This window comes from Salvia splendens, chromosome 13, assembly GCF_004379255.2.
Source record: "Salvia splendens isolate huo1 chromosome 13, SspV2, whole genome shotgun sequence".
In the NCBI taxonomy this organism is placed as follows: Eukaryota; Viridiplantae; Streptophyta; class Magnoliopsida; order Lamiales; family Lamiaceae; genus Salvia; species Salvia splendens.
Genome location: NC_056044.1, coordinates 8,389,869 through 8,405,283, shown reverse-complemented (window position 1 = coordinate 8,405,283; position 15,415 = coordinate 8,389,869). Strand labels below are relative to the sequence as shown.

Here is a 15,415-nt window from a genome sequence, read left to right as displayed (position 1 = left end):
AAATTAGTGAAAGAACAACAAATGTAGTTTAAATACTTTGGTTGAAGATTCCAACCTCACTCACCATCACCTAGTAGCATCTAAAGCTCCACAAAATTCCACTTTTGCTTTCTTCCTTTAGAGCATCCACAACGGCGGCCGTCCCGGCAGACGTCCGACTGGCATGCCGGACGTCCGCGCAGGACGTTTGCCATTAGGCGTAGGAGTGGATGCGGACGTCCGCTGCGGACACTGCAGATCCATGGCTTTCCGACGACATCCGTCGGGACGCCCGTCTTGACGTCCGCCATTGCAGGTTCCCGACGGACGTCCCTATTTTTCATTTAAAAAAAACTCTATATATACGGCTCGTTGAACTTCATTTCATTTGCACCACTTGTTTTAACGAGTTTCTCTCTCTCTACGTTTCTTTTATATATCCAGAATGGCTAGTGGTAGTGGTAATGGTGCGGGTGGTAGTGGTGGAATTTCTGATGACGTACGTCGGCGAATTAGAGAACAGTTGCGGGCCGTTATGTCCAGGGAGATAAATTGCGCGATACAAGCGGCCTTGCAGCAGCAGCAGCCGGCGGTACCTCGACCCATCCATCGTCGAACTATAGTACCCCGAGACCACATCGCTGCACACCGTCGGTTGTATGAGGACTACTTCGCTCCGGAGCCGTGGTTTGGGGAGAACATGTTCCTCCAGTCATCGCCCCTTTTCAACGACCAGTGCATGGTGTTGGTCCGGCCATCAGTTTCGTCGCCAACGGCAACCAGCACAATATGGGCAATTATTTGGCGGATGGGATATACCCTATGTGGCCCGTCTTTGTGAAGATGATCAAATGCCCAACAGAAGAAAAGAAAATCTATTTTGCAGGTCGTTAGGAGGCAGCGCACAAGGATGTGGAGCGGGCATTTGGTGTGCTCCAGGCTCGATGGGCGGCAGTGAAGGGTCCATCACGACTGTGGTATATTGACAGCATCGCTGATATCATGTACGCATGTATTATCATGCACAACATGATTGTCGAAGATGAAGGTCCAACACTGACTGATTTTGCCAATGATGATGTTGATGCTGTCGATCCAAGCCACGGCGTGGCCACCGCCAATGTACGTATGGGGATACCCCATGAAGAGGCCGATCGAGTCCGTGCATTTGCCGACATGCGCCAACGACAAGCCCATATTCGACTCCAGAACGATATAATTGAAGAGCTATGGACGCGGATGGGTCGTCGTTGATATTTAGAATGTAATTTGTTTAGACTTTTTTTTGTTGAAATGTACTTTTTTTATTTTTTTATTTAATGAAATTATCATTGCACTTTCTCCGTCCGTATTCGTGTCGAAATTTTAATTCCGTAAATTGTTTAATTTGGTGAATTTGTAAATTTTTATTATTGTGGATGTCCGTCGGGATATCCGCCATTGTGCAGTGGGATGTCCTTATGACGTGGCAGGAGGTGTTTTTGGGAAGTCCGTCGGGATGTCCGCCGGTCCCAACATTAACAATACACGTGAAGTAACAATATCATCTAATAATACATGATATTTCAAGTAAAAACTAGCCACAACACAAAGGAGCATAGATAAACTTCAAATATAGAGCATAACCCGTTCATTAACTTATCCTAATCGTGATACCAATCTGAAATGAAATAATTACATCATCTCATCGACTTGGCATCGAAGTTCGTTACATTTAAAATTAGGGCAAGGTAATGTCAAACATTGATGTAATTCTTTCCTAACGTATTGCATTACTAGCTAGGTCAAGGTGACAAAATATGTAGTCATTATCTTGATGTCTTACCTTATGTACCTATTTCAATACTTGTATTATATACTCCACTTAATCAATTTATTGCACGAATTGATGGGATAAGAAATACTCTCTCTTATCCCATTAAATATCTTATATTTTCTTATTTGTATAATTTTTAATAAATGTCTCAATTTAATTTTTACTATTTTTAATAAGTGAAACTTACATTCCACTAACTCATTTTACTCACATTTATTATAAAACTGTATATAAAAGTAGAACTCACGTTCTACTAACTTTTTCAATCACTATTATACACAAAGTCAATAACTTTTTAAAGTTCGGACCGATCAAATATGGACATACATGGTTGATTGGAGGAAGTATATAAAATGAGAGAAATAAAGCTATATACTCCATTTGTCCGTGAATAGGAGTCTCGGTTCACTTTTATCATAAATGGTAATAGAGCCCCACCTTCCACGAACTTATTCCACTCACATTTCATTCAAAACTAATATATACAAGTGAGACCCCTATTCTACTAACTTTTTTCCACCCACTTCTCTTAACATTTCTTAAAACCCGTGCCGCCAAGAAATGAGACTCCTAATGGCGGACGGAGGGAGTAGAATCGAAATATAGTTAGGTCAACGTGACAAAATATGTAGCCTTCGTCGTGATATCTTACATAATGTACTTATTTCGACTACGAGTCATTTAGGTTATACTCCCTCCGTCCCCTAAAAATATAAATTTTTGAAACGACACGGATTTTAATGCAAAATTGGTAAAGTAAGAGAAAAACAGAAAGAAAAGTGTGTTAGTGGAAAATGGGTCTCACCTCTTTAGAGAGAAAGAAATTTCCTAATATAGAAAGTTTCTAATTTTTGGGGACAACCCAAAAATGAAAGAGTTTCTATTTTTAGGGGATAGAGGGAGTAATTTTTTCAAGTTTAATCATAAACTTTCATATTTTGGACTAACCAGTTGGGCAAACTGAGCTCCATAAAACTTAGTTTTCCATTTGTCCCACATCACTTGAGTCGTATTCCTTGTGGGGATGTCTCACGTGATATACATGGATTTCACAAGTGTTAGGGGTTAAGATTTAACATTTTTTTTGGTTAAGATTTAACTTAATACTCCCTCTGTTTCCTAATAATATATATTTTTTCCTTTTTGTCCGTTTCCTAAAAATAGAAATTCTCCATTTTAGAAAATGAACCACATAATCCACTAACACTAATTCCACTACTTTTTCTCTTCATCTCTCTTACTTTACTAATTTTTCTTTTCCTCTCTCTTACTTTACCAATTTTGCATTAAAACTCGTGTCGTTTCCAAAGTTCTTATTTTTATGAAACAAAAGGAGTAGATGTGAAGAATATAAAGTAATATAGTTTGAAGTTGGAACTGCAAGCTTTAAATAGTCGGTGGTTGATGCGAATCCAACCAACACACATCATGTGGCAACCCCGTGAAGGACCTCCATGTTGGGGTTAGCGCACCAGAACGGCGCATATATAAATGGATCCTTATGGATCTATTTAGGTGATTATGTGATTAAATCCGATTTTCATGCAATATACTCCCTCCCTCCACGAAAAATAGGACACATTTGCCATTTTTGGTTGTCCACGAAAAATAGTGCACATTCAAATAATATGGACCCACATTCCACTATCACTACTTCTCTCTTACTTTTTTCCTTTTTCTCATACTAATAATGTGGACCCCACATTCTACTAACACTACGCATCTCTTACTTTTTTCCATTCTCTCTTACTTTGCCAATTCTACATTAAAACTCGTGACATTCACAAAGTGCCCTATTTTTCGTGGACGGAGGGAGTATATAGACCCACGATAAACACATCATAAACAAATAAAACATGCATATTTGTTGTAGATTCGACTGTTACATTTTGATCCTTCAAAGGATTGACGTGGTTAGCACTTTCTCCACGTGTAGGATCTTGTCTCAACCGCGGATCTTCTAACCTATTCTCATGCTCGTAATTATCCGTTCGCGTGGGCGAATCTTAGATAACCTTAATAGATCTAGATGAAATTTCGAAGAAAAGAACCCTAATTGTGTCACGAAGAACACAACAAATTGGATCTAAATCTACACGAGGAGAGCTAGAAAAAATTCTTCTTTCTTCTACACTGGGGGCGCCGATTTCTAGGGCTAGAGGAGGCTAGGGCACAAAATTGATTGTCTTCTTTTCATCTCTATTTATAAAGTATTATGTGGGCTAGGTTAGGGATCCAAGGAAGAATTGGTTTGGGCTAGCCCAATGAATATTTACTAATTAAATCAATTAACCCATGACGTAATATATATTCAATGTAATATTATTTTGTGTCACTATTTAAATAATATTGATCTCCCATCCAATTCCCATGTTACTAAAACTTGGGTTCCATTTTGATTTATAATATTTCTCGTGTTTTAAGATTTACTTTATTTAATTATTTTGTCTATTGTGGGACTTGAATTAAATTAATATCTTTTCCAAAGAATTTTTCAAGTTTGGAATTTCATTTATTATTGAGTAAAGGCCAAAATTGGTCATGAACATATGCACATTTTATCATTTTGGTCCTAAACATTATCTTTTGAATTTTTTGGTCCTGGACATTTCAAATCGGATCACAATTGGTCCCCCGTTAACAATTCCGTTAATATTTAACGGTCAACGATTTTAATCACAATTTTGACCAACTTAAACAATTTTTAATTATTTAATCATCAAAAATATATTTTTAAATAAAATCATAAATAATTTGATTATTTAAAAATTGTTTAAGTTGTAATAAATAATTTATGATTTTTTGATGATAAACACAATTTTGACCAACTTAAACAATTTTTAATTATTTAATCATCAAAATTATTATTTTTAAATAAAATCATAAATAATTTAATTATTTAAAAATTGTTTAATTTGTAATAAATAAGTTGTAATAAATAATTTATGATTTTTTATGATAAACACAATTTTGATCAACTTAAATAATTTTTAATTATTTAATCATCAAAATTATTTTTTTAAATAAAATCATAAATAATTTTGTTATTTAAAAATTGTTTAAGTTGGAATAAATAATTTAATTATTTAAAAATTATTTAATTATTTCTAATAAATAATTTATGATTTTATTTAAAAAAATATTTTTGATGATTAAATAATTAAAAATTGTTTAAGTTGGTCAAAATTGTGATTAAAATCGTTGACCGTTAAATATTAACGGAATTGTTGACGGAGGACCAATTGTGATCCGATTTGAAATGTCCAGGACCAAAAAATTCAAAAGATAAAGTTTAGGACCAAAATGATAAAATGGGCATATGTTCAGGACCAATTTTGGGCTTTACTCTTTATTATTCATGGAATAAATTCCAATTGGCCAATTTTACTGAATAATAAAATCTTTTTCCAAACACCTCTTGGGGATAAAACCATACTACCCTTGGCACGCGAATTCAATGCAATAATATTCTTAATATATTCTAGTCTTTTAATTATTTTCACATAAGATATCATGTTTTGAGTTACGAAAAACCCTTGCATTTTGATAAGCTAAAGTGGTAATAATCAAATGAACATATATACAATACTCTCTCTGTACCATCTCAAGTGATTGACTGCTTTTCGGTACGTGCTTGGTGAAAATGATAATAAATAGTTAAAGTGAGGAGAAAGTAAATTAAGTAAAAGAATAATGTAGATACGACTCTCTTACTTTACTTTCTCTCCACTTTAACTATTTATTATCATCTTCGCAAAACAACAGCAAAAAAGAAATCAATCACTTGAGGTGGGACGGAGGGAGTATTATTGCAAAGAGTAAAAAATACTAAACTCTCTATCTTTCAGTAGTAGCAATAAAGAATACTCTCTTGTAGGATCAGTTCAGTGTAGGGGTGAGCAAAAAAAACCGGAAACCGAATATCCGAACCGAACCAAACCGAAATTTTGAAATTCGGTTCGGTTATTTCGGTTTTTCGGTTCGGTTTTGAAAATACAAAAATTTCGGTTTTTCGGTTCGGTTCGGTTCGGGTGAAGAAAAAAACCGAAAAACCGAATAACCGAATTATATATATATTCTATTAATTTAATATATTTTAATATATTATATTATATATAATATATAGTATATTCTTTTAATAAATTCTACTATATTATATATTATATGTATTATTAATTTTATATTATATATAAATATTCTATTAGTATATATAAAATAAAATAAATTACACACAAATATATTAATATTATATTTATTTTTTCGAGTTTTTCGGTTTTTTTTTCGGTTTTGTTCGGGTTTTTCGGTTTTTTAAGTTCGGTTTTCGATTTTTCGGTTTCGGTTTTTCGGTTTTTCGGGTTCGGTTCGGTTTGGATTTTGACCTAAATTCGGTTTTTCGGTTTTGGTTCGATTTTGACAAAAAACCGAACCGAAACCCGAATGCACACCCCTAGTTCAGTGTTATACCACACCCGTGTTGTTAACCTTTCCTAGAGAGAAAAGAGCCATCGTACAAACACTGCAACCTTTCCAATTGTTAGTCAAAGCCTATCAAGTTTCCTATTATGAACCATGAGATTCACTACTTGACCTACAATGCAGAAAGTCGTAGACTCATTCATTTAATGCATCGGTGTCATTAAATAAACTATTATATTAATGTATTTATTCTCATATTAAAGGTTCGAAGTGGATGTTGAGTTTCTTGTATACATGCATGAGTAACTGTACAAGGATATGTACGCTCGAAGCAACTTTTAGTATAAAAACCCCAGCACTCCATCGACCGAGAACTAGATCCATGACCCGATGGATGCAAGACGCGTTAAGCACACTCATAAGGAATCGAGCCATAGAGGAAGAAGCTCGAGCAATGGACTCCCGAAAGCGGAAGACCGTGTTTGGAGTCGAGTGGAAGCCGAGTGGATTGTGGGAGAAGAGTCATGCATTCCCAGCTAGTCGTCAACTTCGCATTACTGGAGAACCTAGCGACTCGTCGAGCGAGTCATAAAACTTTGAGAAATCCAGCGAGTCGCCGAGTTCGTAAGCATCGCGAACCCAACAACTGCCAGCTTTGTTCGGGAAATCCAATTGTAATCTTGGCGACTCAACAAATTCGAGCCTCTGACAAACCCAACGACTCGTTGCTTTTGTTCGGCGTATCCCAAGGCACTCTTGGCAACCCGTTGGCTGCATTCCATAACAAACCCGACGACTCACCAATTTTGCACTACTTTTCGAATTTTTAGCTTGTTTTGGAACTCTCCCCCCAAGTATAGATACTACTCTAGGGTTTGTTCTTGGGCAGCTTTGAACATTTGTGGAACATTTCAAAAGTCTCAATGTTGAGCACCCTTTTTATCTTTGAAGGCTTATCAAAATCCCTTCTTGTAGCATTTAATCTTTTGTCGGACTAAGATTAGGGGTGGTTTGGTTCGTCAGATATTATTTCTCAAGAAAAGGGAGAAGGTTGGTTAGGAAATCTCTTTTTCTTGGTTTACGGTATGTAAGGCTAAATTCTACCGAATTCTTTTCTTGTGCTTGGTTGGAGTGTCTTGCAACAATGAACTAATCAAAATTCCACCAGTACCCTCAACTTATTCCCTTATTTCCAACTTTGTGCTCATGGAACCCTAGCAATATAATTTGTTCCTCCCGTCAGAATTGTAAATTCTGTGCTCTTATTTACCGTCGTCTGCCTCCATACAAACCCTCATTGCGACTCTTGCAATTCGATGTCGACCGATTCGCCTAAGCTCACACAACGGTAAGTACCTTCCGCACACTTGGTATATGCTTATGCATCTATTACATCATTTTGGTATGTGTGATGGTTGCTCTCTTTGTTGATATTTGTAAAGGATCTCAAGTTTGAGATTGTTGGATTCAAACTCTCTATTTTGCTGCTACATATACAAACTATGTTTTATTTAAGCCATTCTGTTTGTTGGGTTCAAACTCTCTCTTTTGTGTTTACATGTTTGGAGGTCAATATGAACACTGTATTTTGTTGCTGCATATACAAATCATTGCATTTGTAGTCTCTGTTTTGATAGGTGGTTTGTCGGAATTAGAAACCAAAACATTTATGAGAGTACCATCGAGAGCACCGAGACAACCCTGCACATAATAGATTCAAGGCATGTAAGTCGAACACGTTGAACAACAAGAATAAGTGTGATCTGGTGAAAATTATAAATAAAATATTTTGTTGTTCGGCCTTGTCACAACAATAAAGTACCTTCAAATGTTTCCATCTCTAGTCTACATAATTATCAGGTATTGCCTCAGGTTTGACGATAAACAATGTGTGCGTTTTCAAGTTAGCTCGAAGTACCTCATGGACGTAGCATGAAATAGTATGGCCCGACCGCAAAAAATCAAACCCGCAGATACGAATCTTCTTGTGATGTTCTAATACGCCTAAAAAATGGCCACTTGTTCTTCAATATACACAAACCGCTTGTCACGAAGAGTACCCAGCTATCAGAACAATGCACATAGCCTACCAAATGCATTCCGGTCCATCCTAAGATTGACCAGGCTGTCCGTGTCAGTAACACCAACCAATCTGTTCATGTGGCTGACTTGTTTATGCACTGTGTCGTTGATGCTATAAGGTGTACAAGTTGAGTTCTCTTCCTTTTATTGTGTCGACCCAATCGTTTGAGGATAAGGTATATGATACATAGTCGAGCTACAAGATAATTCCGTATAATATCCTCCATCATATGCAACACATTTTTTTCTTTTTAGAAGTTCGATCCATCTATCAACAAGCAATTAGGAGTAAATATAATTGCTTTGTCAAACAAATGAAATATATGAAGACACCAAACCAAATCTTTCATAAAGATATGTATTGGCAGCATAAACTTGAAACTAAAAAAAGTATGGACAAAAGCATATATGCATAGAAGATGGATATCACGATTGTTCACAATCCTCAATAACACAATCTTTTCATCACATCAATATGAAACGATTCCAACACTGTATATTGTTCAATATTGCTAAGAAAAGATTAGCAAATTAAAATAAAAACTTACCAATTTTTTGTCTAGCAGCACCACATGAAATTTTGGCAAACCAAAACAAAAAGAATGAATTTTGACGCTTTCAAACGAGATGACTTATTGAACCCAATCGAATAAAGAAGACGATTTTGAAAACCATAATTGGGTAACCCAGATTGCCAATTAATTGACACAAAATGTTCTTCCGATGTTGTGGAAAAAAATTAGGGCTTTTGTACTCTATTAATGCACAGAAAATCCAATCTCTGAATACTAACCTTCTCTTCACGCTGAAGTCAATGTGGGGTTTCAATGTACCTTCTTCAAAAAACTGCTGCAGACCTTAGTAGTTTTTAAAATAGCTTAGGTTGAAGGCGGCAAAAATGGTGATATGTACGCACAAATATGATAAATGGATATAGGGGTAAAAGAAAGGGTAGTTTTGGTATATTATGTAAGGTATAAATAAAAAAAATGAGAAAAAGATATGCTATCTCTCAATTTTGTGCAGATACACTAACTACAGAAATGTGAATTTATGGAGCGGGCCAGTGCACAAAACTTAGGTCTTTCAGAAAAGGTAAATATTGAACCAAACACATGAAAACATTAGAAAACAACCACTATCTATGCTTATCTGACGAACCAAACCACACCTAGATGTTAATGTATGCTTTACTAGTTCTTGTATTGCTAGTTTTAGTAGAGCCATTAGGGTTTTGTTTTGGTGAAAGTAGCATATGGATTGTCTTCATCTTATTGGAGAAGGTCCAAGGTCCCAAACATTAATCTAACTCGTAACACTTTCATCTTCTTTTCTTTGTCACCATTTTTGTTGTTTTATTTCTTGGTTGGTTATTTTTGGGTTTATTGAAATATTTGTCATGGGTGTGTTTATGTTTCTTAAATCCACAAGATTCATATTAGTGGTCAACTAGGTTCATTGGACACCAACCTCAAACTAAGCAATACATGGAGTCTAAACCAATCCAACAGTCCGGCGGAGAGTTTAGAACATGGGTAATGGTCCATCGAGTTCGCATATTTTCAACTCGGTGGTCCATAGGAATTATCCGTAAAGAGGAATTTTCGCAGATTTCTCGCCTTTTATAACTCAATCTCTTCTCAACTAAAAATAGGGCCATAAGGTTTTGGTTCAAACACCATCTAAGAGTTTTGGTATCGATCAAGCAAAGCAATGAAAATAATTCATGGAAGACTAAAAGTGCAGAATTCTCCACGAGGATTTGTCTAGTTAGCTTTATGTTAACCATATTTTTTCTTGTTTTTGTCTATGAGTAGCCAACCTCTTATGATTCTAGGATTTGAGAATAGTTGATCATCATATTTTCCTGATTATTTATCCAATATATAGATCTCGTTTTACTTTAATAATTCATGTTCCTAATGTTTTTAATTATCTGATCAATAATTGAATGTTCTGTTGTATTTTAAAAGACTCGAGAGGTGAGTGTCAATACTTAATATAGGGCACAAAATATAAAATAACCAAGGATGTTTGAAACTAAGCATGACGCCAATAGATCATAAAAACTCTTACGAGTTACATGCTCATGGTTCGAAATTGTACCCAATGTGCAATCCACTATCTAAATGTTGGGGCTTCCTTTTATAATGTGTCTACTTAGCACTCCAAGGGAGATCTCAAATCTGATGTGGCATTATTGCCTCGTTCAAGCCTCTTAGAGCATCTCCAATAGCAATAGGTCCGCCATAGCCTAGCCACAAACTCCTCCTGCCACATCATCAGCACTAAAAACTCCTTCTGCCACATCATCAGGACAAGCAACTAGACAAGCAATAGGCTAACCACAATAAATAAAATTATAAAAAACAAATAATTAACACTCACACAAAATACGGAATTAAATTTACGACACAAATACGAGAAAATTCAATAATAATATTTAATTTAAAAAGTACATTAATTAAAAAAAATTACATAATTAAAAAAAGGTAGATTAAAAAAATTACATAATTAAAAAAACTAACGCCGTGCAGTCCTCCGGGCCCACAACTCTTCAATTAAATCCTTTTGGAGTCGAATATGAGCATCCACTTGGCGCATGTCGGCATGTTCTTGGAGGCGGCCGGCTTCATCGTGAGGTACCCCGCTTCGTAAGTTGGGGGCGGCCACGCCGTGGCTTGGACCGGCTTTATTATCGTCGTTGGCCCAACTAGTCAGTTGTACACCTTCATCTTCGACAATCATGTTGTGCATGATAATACAGGCGTACATTATATCAGCAATGCAGTCGACATGCCACAAACGCATTGGACCCCTAATTGCCGCCCATCGAGACTGGAACACACCAAATGCGCGTTCCACGTCCTTGCGCGCCGACTCCTGCCGTTCCACAAAGTAGGTCTTCCTCTCATCTGATGCGCATCTGATTGTCTTCACAAAGACGGGCCACCTAGGGTATATCCCATCCGCCAAGTAGTAGCCCATATCATGCCGGTTGCCGTTGGCGACAAAACTGATGGCCGGACTGACGCCATGGCACTGCTCGTTGAAAAGGGGCGACGAGTTGAGGTCGTTGTTCGACCCGGCTACCCCAAAATACGCATGTCAAATCCACAGCCGGTAATCAGCTACGACCTCGAGGATCATCGTGGGATTCTTTCCCTTGTAGCCGGTCGTGTAGAACCCCTTCCAGGCAGTGGGACAGTTCTTCCACTCCCAATGCATACAATCTATGCTGCCTAACATACCCGGGAACTCATGCTTTTTCCCGTGCATCTGCATCAGCTCCTGGCAGTCTTCGGGGGTAGGGCTTCGAAGGTACTGATCACGGAATATTTCAACCACGTCCTGACAGAAATACTTCATACATTCAAGGGTAGTCGTCTCACCGATGTGGAGGTACTCGTCCCACATGTCTGCCGCGCCTCCGTAGGCCAACTGCTTGATTGCCGCCGTGCACTTTTGAATAGGTGTGTGGCCGGGTCTGCCAGCTGCATCGTGCCTGAAGCGGAAACACCGATATCGATTCTCCAAAGCGTCAACAATACGCATAAACATGGCCCTGCTCATCCTAAAACGCCGCCTGAAAAGGTTGGCGTTAAACCGTGGCTCTTGTGCGAAGTAGTCTTCATATAGCCGCTGATAAGTAGCTACGTGATCCCGTTCAATCTTTGCTCGGCGGTGGACAACGGGTCGAGGTCGAGGTACCGCTGGCTGCAAGGCCCTTTGTATCAGCCGGTTTATCTCACTGGACGTATAGGCCTCCAACTCTTCGTTCATTTGCCGTTCGTACTCCTCAGCATCCCCACCACTACCAGCACTACTACCACCCGCATTACTCATTTCGCATTGTTGATCTTGTACAGAAATTAAAATAGAGAGAAAACTCGTTAAAACAAGTGGTGTGAATGAAAATGACGTGTAAATCGCGTATATATGGTGTTTCAAAAATTAAATAAATTAAAAAAAATGGGCTGGCCGATCGCTAGCCGATCGGGAGCCTGCAATGGCGGCCAGCCGATCGGCGAGCGGATCGGCCAGCTCCCGAAAATCGGCGTGCGCTCGCCGATTTTCTTGCCGAATTGCCGCTCGCTGCCTGCAATGGTTCGGCGAGCGAACCGGCCAGCGCCGGGAATCGGCTAGCCGGTCCGCTCGTCGCCATTGTAAATGCTCTTAGACTAGAGGCTTAGGCAGGAGTCCAGCTCAACTACATCGCTTAGCTGGCCAGCCGACACTCTAATATTTTTCTCTTTGTTTCTCTTATTTCTCATTTTCCTTGATCTACTCCCCTTCAGACCTGTCAACCTTAAGACATAAAAAATGCACATTTTTGTGTTGATTTGTCAATTTTACAGCTTATCTCTAGCACAACTGATTACAAAAAGGAAACAATATAATCGGTCTATCAGTAAGCTTTCCCCGACTGGACCTATTGTTGCTTTGTTTTATTGTTTTCATTATAATTTATATCTTTATTCTGCTTTGTTTTTTTACCTTTAATAGTTAGAGTAACGAATGTACGATAATTTTTTTTTCATATTTCTAACAAAAAGCACAAAGACGAATCCGTAATTCATGCATCTTCCATCATAATCTACCATGTTGCAAGTCTCTTGCTTGACCCAAAGCTGAAATATCTTAACTTCCCACCACACTCTACCATGTTGCAAGGTCTCCTTCTTAAACACTTAGCCGAAATATCTTATCCAAGGATCCAACATTGATAACAACTCTTACCCAACAACCAAGATCCTTTATGGCTAAAATAATAACTCAAAACTTGAAAAAAGAACAATGCTAAACTTGTGTTCTTTCCCTTTTTTCTCGCATGTATGGTTAAGAAATACTATTAAGGTATAGTGTCACTCCCGCATTTTCTAAGGATAGAAAACATGGTTGATTGCTACTAGGGGAGGATTAAAGAAGCGGAGAAGAAAGGGGAAAACAACACAAATCGACCATAACTCGAAACAAATGGGAATAGCTCGAATAAAATCAGAGTATCTCAACAATCAACAACTCAAAATGAATAATATTTCAGCGATACAAGAACTCAAAAGAAACAACACTCAGCAGAAGCATTTGAGAGAAGGAATATGCCACGTGTGAAGACATGACACATTCTAAACACTTAAATTTCTTCAACGGTCTTGCTCAACACCCACCGCACCCGTCACGCTCAACCTGCACATTTTTAAAAAGAAATGCAGGGCTGAGTACTTGATGCACTCAGTGGACAAATGCCAAAATAATTTATAAAAAACAGTTATATCATGCCACCATTGAGTGACCTCGGGGTTTTAACTTGAAAAGGCCCGAGACACTAAAAATATCTCAATCACAAACTTTCAACTCATCCTCAAATCCTTTTTCCTCGTCATTTCAAAACATAACCATTTCTCCTTGATTTATTTAAGAAACTGTCATATCAGTTCTTTAGGGTGCCGTGTAAGGGGGGCCACTTTCCACGAGCACGAAAACTGGCCAACCCGTTCGATGACTCACGGTCCTCATCGTGTGCACTAGTCCGAGTAGGGACGCACCCTTGCTAAGACCCGAATTCGATTAAACTCATAGTAGGGACTCACTCCCCACTAAGCAATCATCAACATCAACAACATAATGTGAAACGAGAATGTGGCCGCAAACTCAATCACTGGACCGGCCGACCCAAAAGACGGCTCATGATCCCCATTGGTGTACACTAGCCTGAGTAGGGACTCACTCCCTAGTCAGACCCGAATTCGATTTCAATAGGTCTAGTAGGGATAATTCCCTTGCTAAACAAACAGATAGACATTTCTCAAAATAAAAGCATGGCATGACATTCCCTTTGCAAACTCTATTTTCCTCAAAAACGTATTTGAAACACAAATCACTTTTCTGTCGAGGTCGATCATCAATTCACATCACATCAACAAATCCAAGCAATTTATAACACCACTCAATAAATCAACACATAGCACCATATAACATGCGCAACAACACTTTCACTTTGATCACATATCTCGCCTCATCATTTGAATAAATATAATAAATCAATCACACATAGCATGATGCTCAAACCGATATATTAAAACAAAAGCTCTTGAAAACACTTTAGTTCGAAAGGCCACCTCAAGTTCTTAATCCGAAATTACTTTCTTTCCCTTGCGATCACGATTTCCTTACGAGGTCTCACCTTTGGATTTTACATAACACATAAATCAACACACTTTCCAAATAATTAAATAAAAAATATGCATCCTAATTAAAGTCTTTTATCTCATTTCTCGGTTTTTGCGTATTTTTTATTATTCGGCGGCCGCCCAAAGCGTCTCTTGAGACGCCTGTCGGCCGCTTACGCCCATAATTCCTCCGTTGGCTTCTTGTAATTTCAACCACGATGTCGAATTAAATTTCCAAAATTATATAAGCGCTTAACTGAATTATCGCAACTATTTCCCTTTGTTAAGAAAAATTATATATTCCGGACTTGGGATAAATTATTCATACTTCAAAAATTTAAAAGCCTCAAACTTAATTATTTCCCCACCTTATAAAAAGAGCCCAAACAACATCCAATTTTAGTTAACGAGGCCCAATTCTCTAAAAAAACAAAAGGCCCAAAATACTCCCACATTCCTCACGCCTCTCTCTTTCTCTCCCCCTCTCTCTCTATTTCTCTCTCTCACGAATTGCAGACATTCTAAAAAAAAAAATCTGTCTTCGCCGGGTGTCAGGCCATCTGTCACGACGCAGCAGATGTACCTAGCAGCCATCACCGTCGTTGTTGTCGCTGTTCCGAGCAGCCATCGTCGCTACCCTCACTGGTTCGGCTCGCTGTTCAGCCGCTGCTGTCCATTGGCCGCCGCCACTGAGCAGTCACCGCCACCGTGTCTGTTGTGCGACAAAATTCGCTGCAGCGCCGCCGCTGCTGTGCACTCCCTTCGTCCGGAAATCACCGCTGCTCGCTGCCTCTCGCAGCTGCAATAGCAGGTCGACATCGCCGCCGGTTCACGCAGCTGTCCGAACTCGCCCCGAACAGCTCCGAAACGACACCGCGCAGCCCCGAAACCAACCCGAACCACCCCACAAGTAAAGTTCTTAAATTGATTTCGTGAAATTAAGGTTCGATTC

At 38.3% G+C, this 15,415-nt stretch overlaps 1 long non-coding RNA gene across 1 annotated transcript; it reads left to right on the top strand.

Annotated features, from left to right (window-relative positions):
* The first annotated feature begins 7,477 nt into the window (after nucleotides 1–7,477).
* On the top strand, nucleotides 7,478–8,142 carry LOC121761392. Its single transcript, XR_006041975.1, has 3 exons — nucleotides 7,478–7,559; nucleotides 7,849–7,936; nucleotides 8,072–8,142. It is a non-coding gene; the product is annotated as an uncharacterized LOC121761392 (long non-coding RNA).
* The last annotated feature ends 7,273 nt before the right edge of the window (nucleotides 8,143–15,415 follow it).